At 35.2% G+C, this 21,805-nt stretch overlaps 1 protein-coding gene across 1 annotated transcript in view; it reads right to left on the reverse strand.

The window, feature by feature from the left end:
- The window catches only part of Pkg21D (Protein kinase, cGMP-dependent at 21D), a 559,173-nt gene extending 538,620 nt beyond the window's left edge, over positions 1-20,553 (reverse strand). Inside the window, exon 1 of the mRNA XM_069828544.1 lies at positions 20,468-20,553. The gene's annotated coding sequence lies outside the window, so the exon portion shown is untranslated. The remainder of the gene's footprint in view (positions 1-20,467) is intronic.
- Positions 20,554-21,805: the final 1,252 nt, after the last annotated feature.

Genomic DNA, 21,805 nt, shown 5'->3' on the forward strand with positions numbered 1-21,805 from the left:
TCTATCTATCTATCTATCTATCTATCTATCTATCTATCTATCTATCTATCTATCTATCTATCTATCTATCTATCTATCTATCTACCTATCCATCCATCCATCCATCCATCCATCCATCCATTATCTACCTATCTATCTACCTCTGTTAAAAGCAGACCGTATTTACGCATGAGCCAAATAGGCCCGACTCCAGGGCGTACATTTTTTTTTTGAAGAAGAAAGTAGTCGACCTGAAAATAAATCTTCGATTTTTTTTTTAATTCGTAGATGCTTGGTTTAGACAGCACATTACATAAAATTGTTCTTACATGCCACTTTTTTCATAGTTTGTCTGCTAAATGTCTAAGATTTACTTCAGTTAGATAGTGGAAGGCGAAAAAAATCGGTTCCATGGCTGTGGCACGGGGATGGTTAAAAGCATAATGTTTTATTTGTTTATTTATTTATTTTTTTTTGCATAGGATGTGGAGAAGTAAAAGTACTGTTCAATATTTTTCCCCTTCCTCTTAAGTCTGCGCATACGATTCGTGTATCTTAATATTGTCTAAACTATTTCCAACTAAAGATTGAAGTAGACGTAAACAAAACCGAAATGTATTACTCCGCAATCGCAAGCTAACTACCAAAGCAGCCACCAGGGCGCTTTATTTTCAGCAAGTGAGCACGCAGGGCAGCCACCGTCTGATATATTGCAGACATTTCAACACATTCATTGAACTAACCCGTAAAATGCTCACAGAGGGTTAATATTTATTATTTGTTTACTGGGAATAGTGGATTTTAATTTCCTGTAGATTCGTGATTAAATGTTATTCTTTGAAGAATGGAGAATTTCTTTAATTCTACAGAAATTTGTTTGAGCTTGACAACACTGAATCTCGCACTGTGTTATACCAGTCGTGCTGATGTGCTCTATGAAGCTGCAAGTCCCTTGGGAGGGATTTAATGCCTATTACGCATGCGCGTTGCCATAATACACGTTACAATGATTTAACACGCAATGTCTGAAACTACTAATATAAACATGTTGTTTAAATCGTAAGAAAGTGTTCTGATAAGCATGTTTAATTCACTCGTATTCCATGTATATTATACATTTTATTATTTTAGAAGGAACTATTTTAATATGAGGAAGAAGATGACAAGCACGAGTTTGGAGGCGTTGTGCGTCCAATAGCCAATCAGGAACCATTAAGCCACGTGCATTTATTTACATTTACTTCAATCTTTAGCTGGAAAGAGAGTAACATCTGATATCTTCTTCTGCCCCGAATTTTTCTTCCATTCATCATTCCTTCAAATGTATCCTTTAGTAGATTTTTTTTTTCTTAGCCAGTGACCCAGCCAATTCTTTTTCTCTTCCTGATCAGTTTCAGCATTATTCTTTCTTCACTCACCCTTTCTGGCACAGCTTCTTTTCTTATTCTGTGTGTCCATTTTACATGCTTCATTCTTCTCCATATCCACATTTCAAAAGCTCCTAGTCGTTTCTCTTCACTTCGTCGTAATGTCCATCTTTCTGCCCCATACAGTGCTACACTACACACAATGTACTTTACTAGTCTCTTCCTTAGTTATGTTACATAAACTGATTTCAAAAATGTTTCGAGCAAAATGTGGCCTTTTATGTCATTGGGAGAACTTACACTAAGATAACCTGGTAACACTGTCAAAAGAGTAAATTGTGCAGGTCTTTCCTGTTCAGGTATTTTCATACTCGTATTTAGTTATCATGTATTTGTGTTAAAAGTCTGAACTATGAAATTTAGGGTTTTAATTGTTACAATGTTTGTTTTCGTTTCCTAGTTACATATGTATGACAAATTGTGATTGTGTATAATTTGTTTTCGAAATTTTGACGGATAAAGTTTTTGTTATTCCTGGCAGAACACGGAGTATGTAGCTAACCTTTCCCCAAACTAAACGAATTCTTTTCAAAGGCAAGATATAAAAGCCAACTTATTCTGGAATTCTATAGGCCTACGTAAAATGTCACAATTATTATTCTAAAAACAAAGTCCTTCTATACGATAATTGAGGATGTATCTTTATTTTCTCTCTGGTCCTTTCCTTCCTTATCTTTTCGGTGCCATTATTCAGTGATATTTCATTATACCTCATGAAGTCAAGCAGTGTTCGACTATTTGGTACTGATGGAATGACTAGTATCTCTCAGCTTTAGGAGTTGTTTATAGGTGAATCCTCAATCCGCCACTGAAGCAATCAATCCATGCCGGCCTTCAGGAACGATTTAGTCATGAATGACCTATGTCTGATTTACACTCTAATGAAAAGACAAAGCCACATTGTTATCCGTCATTATTTTCTTTTACGACCCTTGATAAGTCAGCTCTATGCTTTAGTTCCAAGTACTTAACTGGTCGAATATTCCAGCTGTTCAAACCTAAGAGAGTCCGGCCAACAGAAAGACTTCACAAATCCAACAAGAAGAAATCGACCATAGCCATACGAAGTTTTTACCATGTACTATTTCTGGATTAATGAAGGCGAAGATTTTGACATTTTAAAATTTTAACGCATTTCTTCTAAATAGAGGCTGCCTGAGAAACAAAGTTTATAGACAATTTTAAGCTACAATTGAGGACAGTTTTCACAAAACTCAACAAACGCCATTTTAAAAATTTTACAGCCGGGAACTTTTTTTTTTTTAGTTTATTCTCAGACATTTGATATTGTAATTCCGAAAAAAGAAACAGACATTGTTTCTCTTTCAGATATGCACTAATTGATATAAAGTACAACTATTAGCCTATTATCTTTTTTATTTGAAAAAAAAATACAACAAAAGTTAAGAATTTCACAAACCTGAACATATTCACTTTTTTAAATGCACATACCTTAATATGTTTAATTATTTTCATTCGTATAATTATTTTTCATTCGCAGCTGGTAAAATTCTCATTAAAATCATTAGTACGTACTTTAAAATAATGCTTAAATAGCCTTGTCAGGTTTTTTTATGCTAGTTGCACTATTTCCTTACATGCTAATCCATCTCCCCCACCGGCTTAGCTTTCATGATAAAGTCTTTGTACCTCTTCTTTGCTTAGTTTCTATTTTGCGTTCATTTGTAACCTTTAGGACAGCAAGACTATCAATTAACAGAGTATCGTGTCAAGTTGAACCATGAAATGCTTATACAGTAAGGAAAGGCTTAGTTCTTGGTGACAATCGATTAGAGGTATGATATCAACATATAGGCATTTAAATACACTACTCTGAGATGCACGCGGAATGCTACCAACCAGAAAAAAAGCAGAACTTCACGGTGGAAAGAATCGAATAATATGCAGACCAGTTAAACGGATGACGGACAATTGGAAGTGTACTGAACTTGAATGTACAGAAAAAGGTACTAAATAATGCTTGCATGCGTTATCAATAGACTACATTATAAGAGCACGGCATCACACTAATGCATTTATCTTATTTCCGCTCTTTCAACAAGCATTAAAAGTCATTATAAGATCTTTCTCGATTAAATGACCTGTAGGTCACTAAATACTCAATGATGGAATAAAGTGTCCTTCCTACGCCACACGACGTTAATGGTATTAAACACATTACGACAACGCAGAGAAATATATTGGTAAATTTACGTACGCAGTAAGTGCTAAAATGGTTGAGATTTTTCTATTAGTCATCATCATAAAAAAATCTGCCGCTTTCTCAATAAACCTCATATTCGGAAAGGGAAAATATGAGCAAATTATACAGTATTTCGGAGAAGTATGATTTATGTAAACAAAACGTTGTCGTAACCTATCGATGTGATTGGTTCTCAACCAATAAATTAATATTACATTGTAACAAAACTAACATAATCCAATTTAATTCCAGTTCAAATTCAATCTTGCAAATTTCAAGCGCAATAATTAATATCATCATTCATTTAATGTTCTGCCAAAGGGCAGGACTTTCACTGCAAACCCAGCATTCTCCAATATTTCCTATTTTCTGCCTTCCTCTTTGTTTCCTCATACGATCCATATATCTTAATGTCGTCTATCATCTCATATCTTCTTCTATCCCAAACTCTTCTCTCTCTCTCGTCCACACCTGTGGAGTAACGGTCAGCGCGTCTGACCGCGAAACCAGGTGGCCCGGGTTCGAATCCCGGTCGGGGCAAGTTATCTGGTTGAGGTTTTTTCCGGGGTTTTCCCTCAACCCAATACGAGCAAATGCTGGGTAACTTTCGGTGCTGGACCCCGGACTCATTTCACCGGCATTATCACCTTCATATCATTCAGACGCTAAATAATCTAGATGTTGATACAGCGTCGTAAAATAACCAAATAAAATAAAAATAAAATAAAAAAACTCTTCTCCCGTTCACTATTCCTTCCAGTGCATCCTTGCAGTACGCAGTTTCTTCTCAGCCAGTGACCCAACCAATTCTTTTTCCTCTTCCTTATCAGTTTCAGCATCATTCTTTCTTCACCCATTCTTTCCAACACAGGTTCATTTCTTATTCTGTCTGTCCACTTCACATGTTCCGCTCTTCTCCATATCCATATTTTAAATCCTTCTAGTCGTTTCTCTTCACTTCGTCGTAATGTCCATGTTTCTGCTCCATACAAAGCACTTCGTTAGTCTCTTCCTTAGTTCTTTTTCCAGAGGTCCGCAGAAGATGCTCCTTTTTCTATTAAAAGCTTCCTTTGCCACTGTTATCCTCCTTTTGACTTCTGGCGGCAGCTCATGTTATTGCTTATAGTACACCCCAAGTATTTGAAGCTGTTCACTTGCTCTACTGCCCCTGGCTTGTCAGTATATTTTTTCAATAATAATCTCCCTCGTGTGTAATCGTGAAAACTTTGTAACTTATGCAACAGTTCATAGCACAAATACTCGTCAAGAATGGTTTTCATACTCCATCGGCAAGTCTATCGTGGTATGAAAAAGCAGTGCTTATAAGGCAGTAAAACTTTTAATAGCCTCCCTATGGATATAAAAAAGCGAACTCAAAACATAAGATTATTTAGGGCCAAATTAAAGAAGTACCTAATTATCACGCCTTCTATTCTGTAGATGAATTTACGACATTCAACAACGCTGCATGAATATTTTTGTCCAGTATTAAGTATCGATATTGACTCCTTGTGTTGTACTAGTATATTGTAAAACTTTTCTGTACATGTTTCAACTAGACAGTGACTATAATTAAAACTTTCTGTAGTACTATTAAGATTTTTTGACATGTTCCATATTCTAGCTGTGAAGCGATGTACGAATACCATGGAATGTAAATAAATACAATACAATCGAAACCTGTATTATGCAAAGACCAATGCCTGAATGCATTTATAATCGATATAGATGCCGCATTTATTTGCAATATATATATTGCAAATAAATGCGGCGTCTATTCATTCGACTAAAGACAGAACAGATTGAATGGCGAAGTTCTTTAAGTAGATGATATTCAAACCAGCTCAACCACATGACAAAACAATATAATTGTGGCAATTAGTCATTTTGATGATGTGACATTATTTCGAAAGCAAGAGTTGATACACGAGCTTACAATGCAAATTATTCGCTATAATTTCCATGTGGAATTCGTTGCTGACAACAGACAAGCATCCATTATTAATTGAACCAGGTCACTGTCTCAGATTATCGATTCAACTTCGATTCATGCGTTACTGGATTCTTTATTTCGTAGTTGAGAACACGAGTAGACCTTTACAGCGATCTTCGGCACAGCAACACATGTAGCCTATTTGTAAGAACTTTTATCAAAATTCTGAATACACAACTAGTACTATCGACACAGTATTTGAGGATGTTTTAATGCTTCATATACAGTATATTATATATTGTATTATGTAATAAATGTAGCATATTTTATAGTATAGTGCTATGTACTGTGTGTGGAGTTGAAATTAACAAAAAATATATATATATATATATATATGTAAATGTGATGAAATAAAAAGAATACAATACAAAAAATAGATTAATAACACACAAAGGAAAATAAAACTATCATACTTCATGTGTTTTAAACTTCACTACAATATTTCATATTGAAAACTGTATGTACGATACGTATGTACTGCATGTGACAGTGTGCTGAGTGTTATGTATTTTATGTAATATACTGCATATACGCGTAATACTATATGTAATGTATGTATATCGTCGTTGTTCCTGAAATAACTGGTATGTGAAGTATTTATCGATTTTTAGATTTTTGCTCTATTAAATAACTTAAATAGTGATACAGCAAATAATAAAATCTCCTATATGTAATTATATTTCTTTCTTTCGAAAATTTAAGAATTCACAGTCTCATACATACTACTGCCATAGAATGAATAAATGTGTTTTCTTCCTACTGAACAATTTTATATTTTGCACATACGAGTTATTGCAGGAACAACGACGATATGTGTGTATGTAATGTACTGTTTATGTGTGTATGTACTGTTTGTAATGTACTGTATATGTGGGTATGTACTGTCTGTAAAGTAATGTATATGGGTGTATGTACTATATTTAATTTACTGTATATAATCTATTGCATATACGTGTATGTAGTCTACTATACATGCGTGTGTGTACTGTTAAGGAGCAGACATTCAAAATGTAACATGTCCATTGAATTCGGGTCCATGTGTAGAATACTGGATGTTTCAATGTCGTATCTACACAACATAGGCCTAATGCATAAAAGCCAGTCGCCAGGAAAAAGTAAACTGGGCGTTGTTTTATATGCATTTTTCTTAAATATCAAAATATTTGCAAGTATACCTCCAACGCGTTGTTGCAACAGCCTGAATGTGCAAGTCCGATAGATGACTTCGGTGTTATTCGTGAATCTGGCGCTGAAGGTAGCCCTCATGGTCCTAACCTCACACGAGCACCTGATAAGCACCAGGACCCAATGTCCCAAGCCGTTCTTTATCAGCATCGGAAACCAGTACTTATACCCTCAAGGTTTCACGCAGCCCATTTGTAACTATGGGTGATAGATGAAATAAGGGGAAGGTAGAGAGTTTTGTTGGAATGATAGAAAGGAACGGGAGTATTGCTGGGAATGACGTTGCTGGGCAGAGTGCAACTTATATCTGAAGATAAAATATTATTCTTTGAGGCTGTTTAAATTAAGAAAAAAACATCAAAGAAATGCTTGTAACAAAGAGCAAACGTCAGTAAGTACTCTTGAGATGTGTGTGTGTGTGTGTGTATATATATACACACACAAATATACATATACTAGCAGGAATGGTGAATGGGAGAAGAGTTCGGGGCAGAAGAAGATATCAAATGATAGACGGCATTAAGATATATGGATCATATACGAAGACTAAGAGGAAGGCAGAAAATAGAAAAGATTGGAGAATGCTGGGTTTGCAGCGAAAAACCTGCCCATCGGCAGAACACTTATGTATGTATTTTTTTAGTTGGTTATTTAACGACGCTGTATCAACTACTAGTGAGATGATATTTGACGAGATGAGGCCGAGGATTCGCCATAGATTACCTTGCATTCACATTACGGTTAGGGAAAACCTCGGAAAAAACCCAACCAGGTAATCAGCCCAAGAGGGGATCGAACCCGCGCCCGAACGCAACTTCAGACCGGCAGGCAAGCGCCTTAACCGACTGAGCCACGCCGGTGGCCTGTATGTATGTATGTAATTTTATATATATAATTCCCATATTTTCAAAGAAATATTTTGAACATTTCTGATGCTGTATCATAGGATGTTTCGTCACCCATGCAACTATGCGGCATATTTTATTCATACTCAAGACTGTCAATCCAATTCATGTGGTCAAGTGCGCAAATCAAATATAAAAAGAAACTCTAAGGCAATAACAGTTTATTTCCTGTCACTATGTAAAATAAAAATGAACTAATATAATTTGATACCAACAGCTTTTGATGTAACTATGTATTTACTGAAGGTACAAATGGGGAAAATATCATGTTTTGTGTGTAACATGAAGCAATGACAGATACAAAGAAGTATCGTCAAAAACAAATAAAAGCATAGGACGAGTCTATCTCATACCAGAGAAGTATTGTGAAAATGGAAGATGGATCAGCCAGTGTTACGATACAGAATTTAAAAATTCCCTGAAAATATTTTATTGATCTCTCTTCATATACAGCGTGTCTCAGGAGAAATATGAAATACTTCAGGAAAATGTAGTTTGGATTAACCTACATGGATTTAACTTGATAATATACTCGTACTTATGTTCGAAGTCCAACGGTTGAGGAGAAATATTAGAACATCTTACGGTTCCGTGTACTATACTTGACGTGTTACGCCAGATTTTTTGCACACGGAAGCATCTGAGCAGCGCAAAACACACAACTGAATACAGCTTAACTTTACATTTAATTCTTGTATTAGCATAGTGAATATGCTGACATACTTTTTGTTTATGGATTTTGTAAAGCAGGCATGTCAAAAATCAGACACTGAAAGTGCAGTGTATGTGCGCGGAACGCCGGTCTGTGCAGATTGCGTCATTCACGTGTTGCTCTTACCAGTTCTTAGCGGGAGGGATGTACAAGAATCTATTCTGCGCTTCTAGTGTTCAATTAAATTGACATTTGGACATTATAAACATACTTAGCAGAAGGAAAAAACACAATTATTGTCAATGTCTATATTTGACAATAGTTGTAACACAAGAAACAATAGACTTACTCAGTTACAATTCACAATGCAGTCGTTTGTATTTAAAGAATAATTTATTTACATGATTTGTATACAGTATTTGAAGAAAATATAAATATTGCAGTAATTTCGAAACAACAAAAAAACGAACACAATATTTCATTTTACGTAGTAGGTACTGATTATTTCAAAGTAATACTCTTTCATTGTTCCTCAAGCATTATTGGGACCATTGGTGCACAAATGCTAAGAAAGAAAATATTTTACTCCCAATTACATGCAATAGGACATTGTGAGGCTTTTACACTGGAATCATTTCCTTGTTGTATATTAATATAAATTCACATTAGTATTAATAAATTGGATAAATTAAGCTTGAATTTAAATTTATATATAGTTTATTTGGAAAACGTTGAGAGCAAGTATTAGCAAGTTGCGAGCGTTACTGAATTGAGTTAAAAGAGTACTTCACAAGCTGTGAAGCGAGGACATTTTCTTTATGTCAGGTTTAAAGATTTATTAACGTAAGTATATTAGATAATATAGTAACGTGAGGTGGAAAATTCGCCATTATGTATTATTTTTCCAGAAAAATTTTCCGCCTTACAAATAGTTGCTTTCTTCCTTCCCTTACAACCTCAAGAGCCTCACATGCATTACTCACTATATTCTCATCACTTATCAGCTTATCAAATAAAAGTTGTAAGTCGTCTAACCATTGATGGCTGTGTTAGTACAGACTCCAAAACAACATCATTGTCATGTTTGTCTTGCCGTGAGAGTACTAATTAAGAAATAAGAGCAGGCGAATATCATATTTTGAGAACTTTACTAATATGATTTAAATTCTCATATCACTATTAGGTCCACATGATATGATGAAAGACTTTCATTTTAAAATAATTACTATTGGCTGAGGAAAACATCATAACAGTTATGTTATATGATTCGTGATTTCTCTTCTTCTTTATATCTGTGGACTCCTCATTTCATTTTTCATAACGCATTCACAATCACAGCTCAATGAGCACCCGTACTGATCTGTGTTACTGAAACAAAAGCTGATCTGCTACTATAGGTACTGTACAGCCCTGTCGCGTTCCCCTCCAAGCCGATTCACACCCTCCAGGTAGGGGAATAGGAACTGCACGTTGCACGCAGACCAGTGCACAATGTGCGCGACTGCACAATGTGCAGGGTTTTGACATGCCTGTTGTAAAGGCAACGTATTGGCTGCTGTTGAATACAGACGACGTTTTTCCAAAAGAAGGATTCCATCTAGCTGTGAGTTTTCCCGCGTTTACCGGATGTTATCTGAACCTGGCAAGCTACAGTGTGTTTCATTGAAGTGGGAGAGAGAACCGGTACCCGTATCTGACAAGAATTTACAATTCATGGAATCCATAAGAAAGGTAACCTTAGTAATTTTGTTTTGTGTAATTATTTTATTTTCTTAGTGAGTTTGTGCTTAATTATGAAATGAACTTATTGGAACAACACAAGATGCAGCATTTTCAATACTGTATCATTTCACAATGTTCTGAAATGAACTTATTGGAACAACACAAGATGCAGCATTTTTAACAATGTATCATATAATGTTCTAAAACGTAGAAAAACATCTATAAGCCTCTCTCCATTTAAAAATTCGCCTATCAATAACTTCCCAACCGTTACATTTCGGACGTAGGTATGTATCAGTCTAAATCGATCTAGATTAACCCAAATTACATTCCTGAAGTATTTTACATTCCTCCTGAGACAGTCAGTATAATGACAAAAATGAACGTTCTTAAAAACAACTTTGGCTCAAAGAAATAAAGTCAACTAGAAAAATTTCAAATCCGAAATCATTTTAACACAGAAGTATTTAACGATATGATTTATTTTGGACAAATTAAATGAACAGTCGTTTTTAAGGGGTTAGGTACAGCTTACAGCAGTAAAACTTTGGAAATATTCAACATTTTTTTCCTCCATTACTGTATCTTGTACGATAATGAAAATTAGTACGTGTAACACATTGTCATTCTATTATATGAAAAAATATTTTTACGGTTAAAAAAAATACATTTTTTTTTTTCAAAATTCAGTTCACTGTGCAGTGATGAAGCGTTTCTCACATAACTAAAAAACTATCCAACATACTGTGATGAAATTTCTGTGTGTATTTATGCATGTCATATCTACAACATGATGCAAGATCACTTCTCTACCTTTGATAGATTGTCTGATAAAAATAAATTCAGTTTCAAAATGGTTAAATATCACAAAATAAAAGAGCATGATATTGTACACATGAGTTTCAGCAATGAAATAAGAGAGAGAGAACATGAAAAAGTTACAAAGTTTATAAGTTATGAGGGAAACGCTTTATCACTGCACAGTGAACTGGCACCATTTTGAATTTTGAAAAAAAAAAAAATATATATACATATAAATAATTTTTTTATCGTAAAAATATATTTTTTTCAATAGCAGAAGGGCAGTGTTTTACACATACCTATTTTCATTATTGTACAAGATGCAGTAATGGAGGAAAAAAATGTTGAATATTTCCAAAAATTCTACTGCTGTAAGCTCTACCTAACCCCTTAATTTTGCACACATCACCTCACATTCTAAAAAAAAATCATGTTTCATGCAATTAATTTCCGTAAAATACTTTAGTTTTGATACAGGACGGTGAAGTCACGCCGCATTTTAACAGAGAAACACCTTGTTCTATACACGTTTCGGTATTAGTCGATAATAGACAATATTTGAGTTCTTGAAAAGGAGAAGTAAACGGACGAATAATTCTTAAACAAGTCGGTATAATCTACTGTAATAGAATTTTTGTGGGTTTACGAGGACAAAATTGATCTTAATTTTTTAATATTAGTTCATTTCAAATAGCAGTTTATTTTCTTCAATACCGATGTCGATTACAGTGGCAAATGTAGTGCTACGTTTAGTATGAACAAACTGCAGAAAAGATTTCTGTTAAACTTTAAACGACTTTATACTAATTCTGTTAGTTGAATGGTTAGAATATAGAATTCAACGTTAAAAATCAGAGTTCAAGTACCAGATAATCCGCCAGTTTGTGGCTGAAAAATATGGTGTGAAGATTTTTACTGGACACCTCGATTTCTGCTGTTATTGTTCCACCATTTATCCAGGAATCTTCCCCCCCCCCCCTTTGGTTATTTAAAGATGCATGTACAGCTGTCAAGAGAAAAAGTGGCCGCTCTCCTGAAACAAAGTTACCTTCGGGTATCTTCGCTACAATTCGGAGACAGGCGATGTTACATGTTGTTGGACCACGTTGCCTGATATCTACAGTTATAATTGAAGTATTCTGTGTGTTATCGATAGCATAATGGTAGCGTTCAGGCCTCTTATTCATGAGGTCCTGCGTTCGACTACAACCTCGTGCTTTTTATGTCCTTTTTTGTTCTGATTTTGAGAGAGACAAACTATACATAATGGCTCCTTTCTCTTTTACGATTATTTTAGTAATTAACATGAGGTTCATTAATATATTATGCCATGACTTTATCATTATGATATTGTGGCTGCAAATGGAAAGAAAAAAGATTTTATTCTCAATAAAAATATCTTTCGTGGCATAAACAAAACAAATTTACTGGTGTCGGTCTTAAAACATTCAAACAATTAAGCGTTCAAAAAAAAAAAAAAAAAAAAAACAAAACAAAACAAAAAGCCACAATTCAATATTTAGTCTATCTTCCTCTTATCTCGATCATCTTGCAGTCGAATGGGCATGGAATTGACTAGTCTTTGCAAATAGCGACTGTTCTTAGACACGATATTCCAGGCATTCTGAACATACATACATAAGTGTTCTGTCCATGGGCAGGTCTTTCATTGCAAACCCAGCAATCTCCAATCTTTCCTATTTTCTGCCTTCCTCTTAGTCTCCGCATATGATCCACATATCCTAATTTCGTCTATTATTCTTTTCAACCAGAGACCCAACCAATTCCTTTTTCTCTTTCTAATCAGTTTCAGCATCATTCTTTCTCCACTCATTTTTTCAAACACAATTTTATTTCTTATTCTGTCTGTCCACTTCACACGCACTGTTCTTCTCCACATCCACATTTCAAATGCTTCAATTCGTTTCTCTTCTTTTGTCGTAATGTCCATGTTCCTTCCCCATACAATGCCACACTCCACACAAAGCACTTCACTAGTCTCTTCCTTAGTTCTTTTTCCAGAGGTCCGCAGAAGATCCTTCTTCTTCTATTAAAAGCTTCCTTTGTTCATGTTTGCAGTTTTTCTTGGGAAGGATAGGCCTAAATGCGGTAACATCCCGTTGCTTTCCGCACACCACTATCTCTTTCGCATCTTATTAAATTCCAGGGGGCCCAAGCGTGGAGATGAGGAGAGTGGGTTTCACTAATGGGGCCCTCCGGACTTCACCGAAAGTCACGGCAAGGGTTAAATATTAATTCTATCAGGATGTTTGACCCTATCAGAGACCGGGAAATCTCAATTAGCCTTTGCCCCCCGCATCCTGGACTAGCTTCTACGAATCATCAGAAAATCTTAGAATGTGATTGAGCCAATTTTTCCGAAAATGTTTCCACACTTTTGCCCTCGTAGCTCAGCGGACGAACGTCGGAATTTAGATGTCAGCGTATCAGGTTCAATTCCTCGTTACTCCTTTTCATTTTATTGTGGTTCAAGATAGTATAATGTAATAATAAAAAAATAAAAACTAATAGCAGTATTATGCAACTGGATTTTTCCAAACCTAATATTAAATTTATGTCATTTATATCGCTAAAGAACGATTACAATATAAATAACTTGAATATTATTTATACAGTATCACTAAAGAACGATAACAGAATATAAATGATAAATATCGGTTTGTTTAATTAATATAAGATATTATATAATACGTATTTAATTACTAAATAAAATAACCTATTTTACAAAGAAAGATGTTTATTTGTGTTATAATAATTACTTACATAAAATACAGATTATTTATATTGCGAAGGAACAATAACAATATAAATAACTTGAATATTATTTTATAATGCTAATGAAGGAAAACAATATAAATGATAACTTGAATATTATTTACATCGCTAACGATAACAATATAAAAAACGTGAATATTATTCATATCGGAATTTCACAGATTTATTACAGATGTATTTAAGAAATTGTAGAAGAATAGTAATTAGTAACAGTGTCCTATTTATTCTTCTTGGAGCCAAATTTGTAACTTTTAAAAGTGTGGTTACTATGTTGAAGTGTATGTGTTGCAACGGATGCTTGATTTGTTATGTATGTGAGTTAGTTATGGGATGCTTGGTGTCGTCGCAATGTCGTAATTATAGTTTGATTGTGTTTGTGTGACTATTGTGTATTAATTTATGATGTATGGTACGGAAAGCTGCATATTTGTGTTATAGAAGTGTTACGTATGTGTGTTGTTAATGTTTTTGTATGTTTCAAATTGATAACTGATATTTGTTTTGCAATCGCAATGCCTAATTTACGGATTGTTTATGTTTTGTTTACATCGCGTAAGCTAATTTAATTTTCTTTTCCATTTCTCTTTATGCTTATCTTTTTTGTGTATAAAACTATAGCCCTCACATACATATGTAAAATAGGGCTAACCCCCATTGGAGATACTGTAGCTACAATAGTAATAATTATTATTCATATCGTTATAAAACGTTAACAGAATACAAATGATGACTTGAATTTTATTCATATCTCTAAAGAACGATAAAAAATATAAATAACGTGATAGCTATCAAGAACGATAACTGGATATAAATGATAATTTGAATATCATTTACATCGCTAAAGAACGATTAAAAAATAAAATGAAAACTTGAAGAAGGCCCGAACCCAGAACCTTTGAATCATTAAGCAAGCACTCTACCGCTGGTCTGCGAGGAGCAGATATGGAACACTTTCATAGTTCCGGAACTGCTTGTACAAGCACATGCATCGTGTAACATCGCCGCGACCCGAAGTGGACTTTGAAAATATTCGCTGTTCACGAGTGCGGCCACTTTTTTTTTTGACAGCTGTACCAACTACTGAGTTACTTAGTGTCGATGGAATTGGTGATAGCGAAATGGTATTTGGCGAGATGAGACCGAGGATTCGCCATATATTACCGGACATTCGCATTACGGTTGGGGAAAACCTCGGAAAAAACAACCAAGTAATCAGTCCAAGCGGGAATCCAACCCAAGACCGAGTGCAACTGCGGATAAGCAGGCAAACGCGCTACCCCCTGAGCTACGCCGGTGGCTTTCCAGGATTCATAATTACTTTCATCAGAGCAATGTAACATTTTTCGACAGTTATTTTTCGCCTGTTCAAACCGCCACTTCACATCAACTTCTCTCTATCTGCTTCAGTTCCTGCCACTGGTAACAAATGCAAAGTTATAGTTGTTCGTCATGATAACTCTAGGCCTATTTAATATAGTTAACTTCCAGCGAAAATGCACTTTAAAATAATCAGAAGAAATAGAAACACGCAAGAATAACAATTATGACAGCTACACATAAGCAATTAAAGACGGGATCATGAACAGACTTCCAACTGCAAAAACAAAGCTGGTATCTCAGGAGCTGCCTTTCTTCTTGGAAGAGCTGTAGTAAGAAATGTATCATAAAAAAATTCCATAGAGGTGCACCGGTTCTAGTTATAACAGTGTTACTGAGCATGCGCAGTATATTAAGCTTATAACTGGAACTTGGAAAATTCAGGTGGCCAAAATTTTGTTTCTGTGACTATACATCTATTATCAGGCAGTAGGCCTACAACTCACTTGACGATATGTGTCAGAGGAAGAACAATTGTTTGTATACATCTGAAGTCTGATTTGTGTAATATGTAACTAGTCAGCGATGCATGCAATGGAGGAGGAAAGGAACTAACCACCCTACCCCATTATCTTCTAGCTTAGTTGCCTCATTAGTGATGCCTTATTGGTGTTACTTATGAAATTAAAACCTGTCTTCGAACAGTTGACTAAACAACAACAAAAACGCCAAGTGGGCGATGTAAACAGAGTGCATTTATTCGCAAGATGGGCGTGTTTCAATTAGTAGTTCGCGAATAAATTGCACATACAGATTATACCGCTACGAAAGATAAGTACAGAAAGTGCCAGTTTGCATGTAGCACTGCAATACAATATATGTAGTAGATATGAACTTAATTGTTCAATTACAGACGAAAGAAGGGCGCCGTGATTGTACAATGTTTTTCTATCGTCGCAAAACAATTTGCATTCTTGGCCGAATATATCTTCAGAGTAAGGCAGTCTCTGTATTTATTAAAATAGAATGAGCAAAGATGAATTCATTTGTCTGGATTGCAGTATTGAAGAGAGAGATGAAATTGTAAATATAAAAAAGTAGGTAGCAGATTATAATTTTATTGTATGCAGAAACTTAAAAACAAATGAGAATGTTCCAAATAACAGAACTGTACCTCCCGAGAAAGGTAGTAGGTTACATAAAAACATATAATGGAAACTTGGCCTATAATAATAATAATAATAATAATAATAATAATAATAATAATAATAATAATAATAATAATAACAATATTATTATCATTATCATCATCAGAAGTGGATCTAAAGTAAAATATATAACAAAAAAAAAACAGTATTTTCATCTTCGTCGTCGTCATCGTCATCTTTCAAGGATCAACTCATCCTTGAGTTTCTTCATTGGTCGGCCCTATTCTCTTCTTGCAGTGTATTTCATTAATAATTTTGCAGCTGGTTGGATAAAACTGGTATTGTTTAGATAAAAGAGAAATATCACTCGCAGGATTCTAAAATGCTTTACTAACAGGAAAAGACTCCATCCATCCAAATGTCATGAGAAGAATCGTAACAAAATAAATTATATTTGATTTATGATTTAATGATAAAATTTCATACATCTACAGTTTTATAGTATTGATCTTTTTTTTCTAAGGCTTGTCGTACGTCTAGTCCCTTAGCTATTTAGGTAGTACTAACCCCACGGATCCGCAAAAATGTTGTGCCTTCACCAACTAACTTTCGCAAATCTTATACATATACAAACTAAAAAAGTGACATTTAATAACAATTTAACATTTTCTAATAATGTATCTAAAGTAGGCATCTGCGAAGTAGGAAAATATACCAAGCGAAACACAGTGAAGTAACGGTGACTAACAGCTATCATCGATGCTCTTTTCTTATGATGTGAAAATGTATTTTGAGTTCGATTTTTTCTCAAAATTTTGCCGCCCTGCGTTCGAGCCCATGTGGCCCAAGAATAAATACGGGCCTGCGTAAGCCCAGTAAAAGTAATTCGTTTATTTAATTGGAGTCTCTGAGATCTCATGCGAATTGTATCTAACCGTTCGAGAGACGCCCAAGGTTGAAATGGACAAACTCTGAAGTTAATATGAACCCAAATTCAATCATCTCATGAAGATTATATTATTATAGTTGGCTTTCTAAAACTTCATAACTGAGTTTGAGGAAATTGCACAGGAGAGTAAAATAACTTCTTATTCTTTTTATACTCCAGCTAACAATTGTTATACTTTTGTTACGTATAAAATATTTGTAGACTTACCAGGTGTTATCAGTAGATGCACTTTGAAAATACAGTATACAGATTTCAACATTCGAGAAAAACTGAACTTACGAAGTTTTAGAAGTCGAATATCAGTATTTCCTTATTGGAGTATTTAAAGGTCTAATTTATAATTTGTGATTATAATAATTTTGTTGTAAGATTTAATGTAGACTATATATAGGCCTACTTTACACATCGAACTGTTCGTGAGCGTGCGTTAATTCAATTGCAAGTTGGTCATAACAAGTGTAATATTCATGCTTTTTGGAAACTTTAAAGACTAACAAGCCAAAAATTAAGGTACATTCTATTCATTTCCCATTAATTAACAATATACTTCTGATTGAGGTTCTAGCTGATATATACAGGGACATCATTTTATTTTTACTTTAAATTTTATTGTACCTGAGTTTTTGAATGTACTTCTCTCCCACCCCTTCTACTAATGAAGTTCACCCGTCCTCCACACAGAACCAAGACCGCATATACGGTCATAGTCGCCTTACGGCAATTGTAAACAGTACTGAGTTAGTGAGTATAGTACGTTCCAGAAATATGTTCGCGTTTTCCAGTGACGAAAGAGCTTTCAATATTGAATCACATTTTCGCACAGGTACTGCCGTCCATTTGCCTACGACGCATCCCAGTTTCCTCCACCCGCTTATGCTCGCCCCTCTGTAAAGTCTAGTAGCTGGGCTGTCTTAGCTCTGTGTAATTTTATCTTTTCTTATCGGGCAGATGTGAAGATTGAATTTACAGTACATAAGGTACTCTTTTATAGAGTAGGTACAGAATTATTCCAACATGAGTTACTAGTACGAAGGACGAAACTGGTAATTGGAATTAGGTACAATAGTCAATAGTGAGATACTATTACACAAAAGAACTGAAGCTTGTATCGAAATGAACGGCCACCATTTTCAAAAATATGTTTAAATATCCATATTATAATTATTTTTCAATTTAACTTCATTCTCTATATTGTACGCTAATGTGCTGTAGACAGTATAATATACACTGCATAATGAATATGTCCGCATGGACAGCTCAGTTCGTGCGTAAAAACACTCATTGTTAATACAGTAGTGTATTTTGATTAAACAAAAACCTAATGAAAATTGTCAAACCCAAAAACGTGATATTTCCTAGTTTACGTAAATGGATGAACTACTTTTCTTCCCTCCTATAGCTAGTAAAGTGATTTGTTTGTATATTACGCCAGTATCATCGAACTCCAGTCGTGGAAGGGGGTAGCAGACAGTGTTTCCGGTTCTCAACCGTTGATCCGAAGGCATAGCTAGGTTAATATTAGAAATGTTAGTAAAAATAAAATGATGTTCCTGTATATTCTCAGGCAGTACATCTCACTTGCCGGTATGTGTCAGAGGAAGAACAATTGTTCGGCTACGTAAGCATTGGAGGGGGAAAGGAACTGGCCACCCTACCCCATTATCTCCTGGTCTAGTTGCCTCATGAGTGATGCCTTATTGGTGTTACTTATGAGGTTCAAACCTGTCTTCAGACAGTTGACTAAATAACAATTAAAAATACTGGTCTGGCAGAAGGTTCATAAGAAGAGTAGATTATATTTAAATTGAAGTTCACATAAAGCAAGGATCGACCTAATATAGTAACGACAAAATTGCTAAACATCATAATACCATATTAAAAATTTTAGGATCGAATTTAACAACTTCTTAAACTTCTATACAATACTGCAACCTTATCAAAATCTTCTCTTTTTCTATTGGTTTTAATACCCCTGGGTCTTCCTCGACCCGACGCTTATCAGACAACCATAAAACTCTCATGACTTGGGCCTCCACATTAAATAATACTATAAACCACATTGATGCCCTAGGAAGGATGATAATCTGCGACCATGAATACCACGCAATGTTGAAGTTGCTGGTCTTAATCGTTACGTGCACTGTTTATCGAAACCTGCATGCAATAATTGATAGAGAAATCATGATTCCATAGCACAGAAGACCCGAAAACGTTCTATGCCACTGGCTGAAGGTTGTTATATATGTCTCAATTTTCTTCAGTCTTACAGGATTCCAGTTATAAATTCTACTCTCTTGACGAGAAATTTGTTAGAACTATGTTGTCCCAGTTCCAACTGAATATATTTTTACTTTTCAAAGGGTAATGTGACTGTCAATGGGGTTCATAATTTAAAGTTTAATTTCACATGTTTATACAGTTCTTTTCATTGTGTGAGGTGTGAACATATCTACAATCTCCCGCGAGTAGTTGCGTCGCATCAACGAAAGGGGGAGTTAAAGGAAAATTAAACAAAGACCAAGCATTGTAGTGCGTGTTATTTATACTAAATATCTCTTGGAAGTCTGAATGGATAAAAATCCGTGATGTTGGCGAAAGAGAAAACTAGTACAAGACAACCGTCAAATCATAATCATCTTTTAACCGAAATTCGCCTACTTTAAACTGTCAGCGGAATGGCTTTGAAATTTTCTTTCGTAGCAGTGAAGCAGGCTGATTTAACAGCTGAGAACACAGGAACGTTAGAACTAAATAAGCAATCTAGACTAACAGTACTTCGAATTAACATTTAAAAAATCGCCGGCTTATACAATGAAACGTTAATTAGTGATACTTCGTTTCGCTTTATTGCATTTTAATTAACTTACGAGGTAAACAATGCAATTTGAATCTGCTCAGTTCAATCATCCACAGCGTTTTATTTGAATTTAAGAAATGATAAAAGTCGCTTATTTTTGTAGCGTCTTAGACATAGCAACTCTATACAAAATTCAATCCTCCGCTGCATACTATTTAATAATATAATGTAAATAACATCACAGTGTTTTCGTAATACGAATTATAATCGTGCAACAACTAGGATTTAAACTTGCATGTGCAACCGCTGTGCAGTGATAGCTCGGTCGAAATGGACCAAACAAAATTCTCGGCGTATTATAAAATTTGTGATGAAAGTGACTGTTGGAGACAAGTTTTCTCCCAAGTGCCATTTTAATACCACACGGATCCATTATCGACTTCGAATTGCCTCTAGATTTCCGAAGAGTTATTAATCACATAAGCATGTTCATCATGCCCCGTCCCCACAATGAATGTAACCAAACAATGACAAGCAGCGTGATGTGCCAAGCAATAACAAGCATTTAGCGAACAGTGGTTGCTGTGGCGTACCTGTTTGCTTGGGCCGGCACCAGAGGGCTCTCACAGAACTTCCAGCCTGCACGCTACATTGGCGCAAACTAAAAGAAACTCGTGCCCGCCACAACACTTGTTTCCTCCCCCACCCCTACCAAGTTCCCCCTTCCCCTCCGGATAGGAGGGGATCACAATGTAGGCCTACTAATCGTTTTTGAGTCCGAACCGAACGAAATGCATGACGTAGCGTGTGACGTTCTGCTTATGACGGGACTTGCTACCTGTGCATGCACAACACACGTCGTGGACGGTCGCACACTACACCTCTACCGACCGTGGTCTACACAACTTTTAATGCTGCATTGAAGTCACAACCGTAGGTTCGAATCCCGTGAAGGCCATGGTCGTTGGTCATTAATGGGATGTTCTGTGCTTTCTCAAGCGGAGTATTTATCGTTGTAGCCTTCACATTACAAAAGCTCCACCGTGACAAATTGGTGTCAGAGTGAGAAAACTTCTACATGAGTTCGGGTAAAAGATTTTACGACCACCACCACCATCATCATCATCATCATCATCTAACCTTCATGGAGTTAAGCCACTTATTGACCTGTTTCAGCCTCATCTTTCTAAAAGTCGTTTCGTAAATCTTCTCTCTGTTCTTTCTTTTGAAACATAAAGTAGCTTTTTTAAAATATTGGATAGTCTATTTCTTATCATTCTGTATACATGTCGAACCTAATTTATTTTTTATAATATTCAATTCTTTTAATAATGAAACTACTTCCAATTCTTCTACAGTCTTTGTACGTTTTAGTTTTGTGACATATCGAAGCACAATCTGCTGTTCTCTCTTGTAGGCGTACTTCATTTGTGCTGCTCTAATTCTTGATGCATCTGCTCCTCCGACTGTTCAGTTTCTACTATCGTATAAAAATGTGAGAAGTGCTAGTGTTATGTGTAAATTAAATATAATATTTTTAGAATTTTCTGCAGTTTAAACACGCTTTCTATTGTGTTTGTTATTTTAGAATTATTGTTTAATTTATAGGTTAAAATTTCGGGGCAAAAGAGGTTATCAGATGAAAAACAACATTAAAATATAATTGACCGTATGCAGGGACTAAGATCAAGGCTGAAAATTGGCAAGATTGGAGAATGCTGAGTTTAGGTGAAAGACCAGCTCTTGGCAGAAAACTATGAATGAATGTATGAATTAATGAATCTTTTTTCTCCCGCATATCAAATCAAATTTCCTAAATAGTTGACAGTAGACTACTTTTTCTTCTATTATTTGGCTACTATTTTATTTCTTAACGGATTCGGTCTTTTAAATGTCATTGATCTTGCTTTCCTTACTACTTCTTCATAAAA

This window comes from Periplaneta americana, chromosome 6 (assembly GCF_040183065.1).
Source record: "Periplaneta americana isolate PAMFEO1 chromosome 6, P.americana_PAMFEO1_priV1, whole genome shotgun sequence".
In the NCBI taxonomy this organism is placed as follows: domain Eukaryota; kingdom Metazoa; phylum Arthropoda; class Insecta; order Blattodea; family Blattidae; genus Periplaneta; species Periplaneta americana.